A 6,107-nucleotide genomic window follows, 5' to 3' on the forward strand; every position below is an offset into this window, starting at 1 on the left:
GACAGTCCATGCTGCTTCTGTTCTTCTCCAGCTCAAAGTGATTTGAGTTTTGCAGATGATTCAAACTAACCAGTGATTCATATGGAATCAAAAGAAATCATTTAGATCTGGCTGCAGACATCAACGGCCAGAGCCAAAAGTCGTTGACCGGAACTGAAAGTCTGCTCTAAAAAACCTTTATTTTAACTGGTAATGATAACAGTTACAATTTTTCCCAATTTTAAGCTCAATCAATGTTATTTTTATTTTTATTTTTTTATTTTTTTACAATTCTGAATATTTTGGGGTTAGGGTTTAGGTGTAAACAGTAACAGTTTACCTCAGGTACCATTTTGTCTGCAGCCAAGTCCCTCTCAACGAAATCCAGAAATGGTTTTAGGTGGTCAATCATAGCCTGGACAGAAGATAGACTGACAGGCTTTGTCATGGCTTTATATACATTAATACTGATGGTGCTATTGAATCATTTCTTGTGGTGGATTTCAAACGTTTCTACACTCCCCTTGGGTTTCTGTTGGGTTAGGAAAATATATTTTAAAGGTCTGAAGGAAGGAAAAAGACGAGTTTTTTATCATTACTCTGCCTGCTTCAACAGTCTAATAAGCCTCTCTGCTGCAGTCGATTTCTCCTGGGGAAGCTGGATGAAGTCTTTAAGGTGTTACTTTGGATTCCACATCACATGCCTGAAGCCAGAGGAGAAAGATGTCTTTGGCTGGGATGGATGCCAGGTGCCGTGCAGGTCCATCTGTTTGCTTCCCTACTTGCTGACTGCGGTATTTTTCGAGTCCCAGAGCTGCCTCGGGGCAAATGTGATGTCTGAACTCCCGGCCAAGGATTAAGAGAGTGTAGATTGAGGATAGGATGTGGCCATTTACAATCAATAATACACTAAATAAGGCATGGTGGTGTCCATGTGTGAATGTGTGGGAAAGGAAAATATTGGCAAAAGTAATATCAGTACTGAGAGACAATCAATATAAACTGTCAAGAGTCACACATTGCTGCAGAAAGCTTTAAAGGATTTTTGTAAGAAAGAAGTTTTAATATCCACATTTCTTATTTCCACATTTTGCAGTAATTCTACAAACGTTGAGTGAAATAAACCTCTGATTTTTTTCTAAACTCCAGGCAGTATATTTTATTACATTTTTGTCATATGAACGTTTTCTTAACTGTTAGTTATAAAACTGTGAGGTTCCAGAGTGAAACCTGATCATGGTCTTTCCCTGTGGAGGGTTTTCTCCGTGCACTTCTTCCAACAGTCCAGAAACATGCATGCTTGAGGGATTTGTAATGGTTGTTTATCTTGTTTGACTCTGTGTGGGCCTGGGATAGATTGATGACCTGTGTGTGATATCACCACCCCTCTGGGTTATATTGAACCCGGCACGATTGATGATCATTTGTCCTCAGAGGCTTGCGGAGTTATAACTCAGCATATTTGCTCTGAGGTGAGGAGTGGGGTGGAGAGCGGGTCACGTGCTGGATTTGTTGTAAATTTTTAAAGTGTGATCCATCAGCAGCAGCTCTGTGGGTCAGCGGACGGTGGACCCTGCCCTTCATTTGGCCGTGAGGCTGCTACCTGCCTGTGTGCTGAGCTGTGCTGTCAGCAGATTCTGTTGTTGTGGAGATGCATACATAATTTAACCGCTCCTCTCCACCTCCCTGGCTTGCGGCTCTCTTGGGAGCTTGTGTGATAAAGCAATAAATCTTAAACTACAGCATTTAACAACCACTCTGTCCTTTTCTGGTTATGTATGGTTTGCAAACATGTAAAAGTTAAACACAAATAGTTCTGGTAAAGACTTTTCTAAGGGCCCTTGTTCCAAGTACCTTCTTCCTATGAGTACTTTCAATGGTAGATTGTTGATTTTAGTGGCTTTTAATGAGAATTTTTTTTCATTTAGTCCAAAATAAAAGTTCACTGCTGTGACATAACTTATTTTCAGCCTGTGGACAACTCTTTCATTGATTGTTTTTTTTTTGTCCTCCCTCCATCCTTCCGTCTGTCTGTGTCTCCCACCCTCTCCCTAAAACTCCACTGCTATATATAGACTTCTGCATTGCAGATGTCCCAGAGCCCTGCAGCTCTGGAGCAGCCACTGAAGAGTCCCAGCCAAAATTTGGGCTGCCTGCCTCAAGAGCAGGCGAGCATAAACAGCATAGCAGACTCAGGACGGTGGAGTCACAGATAGCATGATGGGGCTGATGGCAGTGTCTGTGTCCCTGCTGGCAGCGTCTGCACTGCAGCAAGGATGAACCACTCACATCTACTGCAGTCCTAATCCTTGGGTGGGTGGCTGTGTAAGTGCACAGTGCCATGATAACTTTATGAGCTGTTTCACCTGCAACTCTGCATTAAAAAATACACTCAACAGACTCAGCTTGTAAATAAAGTTCATTTCTGGCCATAATGAAAGAAAGAAAAGCAGAAAGTGCTTTCTTTAGCCGATTTGATTTAAAAGTCATGTAATATGACTCATTCTTATTTATGAGGGCGTGGCTACTTTTTTGAGGGGGGTTAGAAGGAAGCAACAGTGCAAAATATATAAAATAAATTAAAATAAAATCTAATACTTAGTTATTCAGGGAATATTTCAGGAACAACAGAAGGTAGATTACTTTAAAGGTTAATTGAGAAAAAAAATGTGGAATGAAAAACAAGACATACCAGGTAGCCTATTTTAAAAAAGAGAAATAAAAAAGATAGAAAGAAAACTTAAAAGAATAGAAAATGATCAATAAAAATTAACAAAAAGAAAATAAAATTAAACAAAACAAATAAAGAGAAAAGAAAAGACCAGAAAAAAAGAAGAAATTAAGAAAACTAGTGAAAGAAAAAAAAAGGGGGGGGGTTAACAAAACCAAATCCAAAACGCCCCCCATCACCGTGGCAGAAAATTCTACAAAACTCTTACATTTGGGCTGCAATACTAACCGTTTTTCTATGCTTGCTGCAACAACTGGGTTTCATTAAATATTTAGAAACTGGATGCTGGCAGAACTGGAGCTGACTATGCAAATGCAGGCCACAGTAAAATGGGCTTTTGCTGACATCTACTGGTGGAAATGCAAACTGCAAAAGCATTTGAAGCTTCACTCTTTGGTTAAAAAACACTTATCCTGCATTTAAGAAAAAGCTGGACATTTGTAACCATTGTGCTATCCTAGGCACTTTAACATTGGGAGTTGGGTCATCTAGACCCACTAGACAGGGCGCTGAACCTTTTTTCTTCAATAATTTGTGATTTTCATTGGTCTCCAAGGACATGAAATCTTTCCACCTTTATCCACCTTTGTCATGGTAGGGAGAACACGTCAATGTAAGGGTGGGGTCATCTAAGATAGCACATGGGTTAACATAAAAATAAAATAGTTACACTATTATCTATATTGATTTAAATGATATGTGAATTTTGGGTATATTAGTCTATGTGGGAGTGAAAGACAAGGACCAAAGTATGCCTTCACTCCAAATGAATTGAGTTCATGTGATCAAAAATTTCCTTAGAGACAGATAAGACATGTATGAAGATTACAAGCATGTGCCCGATGTGGTTAAATGTAAATCAATTGTAGATCAAAGAGAACTGTTGTCAGCATCTTGTAACCTGTAATTCAAGCGAGATCCATATGGAAAAAATAAAAAGCTCTGTTTATCTACACAGAGCATTCGTTGAAGTTGTTCACATTTCTGAATCAGCTGTTTCTATCTTTATTGGTAGGGTGTGGCTGCGGCTCAGCTGCAGTGGAGGGAGGAGAAGCAGCAGGGAACCAACCTGCTGATCACAAACAAACCTCATCCTCTTATCATCAGCTGTGTTGCTAAGATCCTGGTCTAACAGACAAATGAACAGGATGTTTCCTCATCTACAGTAACAATTCTTTCTGCTTTCATGTTAAAGAGCCTGATGTTTCTACTTCCTGCTGATCTTTAAGTTGTTAGGATGTCCAGAGTGTAAATTCTATGCCTATAAAAAGCCAGATATACAGTACCAGAAAACAAAAAACAATAGCTTCACTAAAATTATTTTGAATATCTTACTGTGGCAATCAAAACTTCGTAACCCAGTAAACAGGAATGTAAAAAGGGACATTGTTTGACCCTGGAAGTAATTTTTATCAATATAATTTTGTTTTTTTTACAGATATCCACCTCAACTTACTTAACCAGGAAATGTTTGAGTTTGTTTACCTGTTCCTCTGGGCTGATTAGTCTAAACATTTCGGCTTCTAGTTGGGGTTACAGATGCAACCAGGTTAGATTAAGGTTAAAGTGGGTCTGGAAATGTTGTTAGCTAATATTTCCTGTGCTAGTCTTGCCCTCTAGGGTTGTTTACCCTGTAAAGTTTACTACATAAAAGAATTGACGGAAAAATCTAAGTTTTTGAAATTAAGATGAAATCTACACAATGTGTTGATATACCATTTTTTATTAGTAATAGATAGTATCAATTATGATGATTTGTTACATTTTTGCTGACAATAATGTTAGTTTAAGATGCAAAAATATTGACATGAGTGTCTAGGAAAAAATACCATATTTACCCACTGTCCCAAATTTGATTTTCACAGTTGTAACATGGTGTGACTGTATTTGAAATGATTAGATATCAACAAAATTTGCATTCTTGCAATACAAAAAGGAGTAATTTAAAATTATGATGAACAATAGAGAAATTCTTCTCACCATAAAGTTTTTCAATTTACCAAAAGTGTTTCCTCTAAAAGTTTTTTTCAGATTTCATGGAATCAGACATTTTAAAATGAGCAGGAAAAGGCCTTCTGCTGTCTCTGGAATGATAATCCACTGCAGGGCATATAAACATGGAACAACAATGGGTTTATAAGGAAAGTTTTGATCATGCTGATGAAAGAGAGGTCTCAAAAATGTGTGTACCAAACATGATATAAAAGGATAAAGGGTTAATCTAAACTCTAATTCTGTTCCTATACCCGGTTAGATATGCAGCTGTGCCCAAGCAAAGAGAAGATAAAAACCCAAACTCCAGACTTAGTGGTTAAATAAACAAACTTGTTTCAGTGGTTACTCCTATCAGCTCAGGATGTAACCTGTTTCTGTTTGACCTGTAAATACAAGTAACCTATCATGCAAAGTTAAATCAACAAAATGATGTAAATAAAGGTAATTGTGTAGACTGCTTTGGCTTAGGTTAGAAGCCAAGATCTCTGAAAGTCATAATACTGATAGCTCAAACTGGACTATGGATGAATAGGACACAGTCTTAAAGCCTGTGTTTCATAGTTATGAGTGGGAAAAAAGTGACATATTTAGTGTTACCGAGTTTTTCCCTCTGCAAATTCTGCATAATCTTAAAGTTGAAGAATAATAAACTTTACAATTTGGAAATTAAAGGAATCAGTTGAATTTGTCTTTTGTCATTGCCTTTATATTGATGTACAGTATAGTGAAACATTAGGGGGATGTCTCAGCTTTTATTTATCCTCCCTGACCTCTCACATTTGTTGATGACCTCCAGAAACCTAAGAATGAGAAAGTGCATCCAGGTAGCTACACCTTTCCATCAAAAAGTTAACAAGAACTTTCTTAACCCAAAGGGTCTTGAAGTCCTCACTTGAGTTTTTTTGAAAAACAGTTAAATAGGGTTTGTACTTGAGATGCCGGAATGTGTTTTGGAGACACAGGGAGCTTCAGGACTCACAGATTGCCAGAAAATGCCTTGAGGAAAATGATGACTGGACATACAGGAATGGGATTTGTCTATTGGATGGTCTCTACCTTTTGGACTTCAGCCAAAATCAATATTGATCAAACACTTGTTGCTCTTTCTGTTGAGGAAGTATGTTTGTTGGGGCCAGTTCTAAAGATGTACCCTCTTAATCTGCAAGGGTTTGTTCAATGATTGCATGTTGTTGTGAAAGATGCAGTTTGTAAAAATAAAACAAGGTTTCTACTTTAGTAATTCTCTCTGAAATAAATACTTTTGTATAGTTACAAAAAAGGACCACATGTTTGACTCAGAGCAAACATGCAGCATTTTGAAGGTTTTGAACTAATTTAAAATAAAAATTACTTTTTCAGATTATATCGTTATTTCAATAGAATAAAAGTATAATGAGCAACA

The sequence above is a fragment of the Oryzias latipes genome, chromosome 9, assembly GCF_002234675.1.
Source record: "Oryzias latipes chromosome 9, ASM223467v1".
Classification (NCBI taxonomy): domain Eukaryota; kingdom Metazoa; phylum Chordata; class Actinopteri; order Beloniformes; family Adrianichthyidae; genus Oryzias; species Oryzias latipes.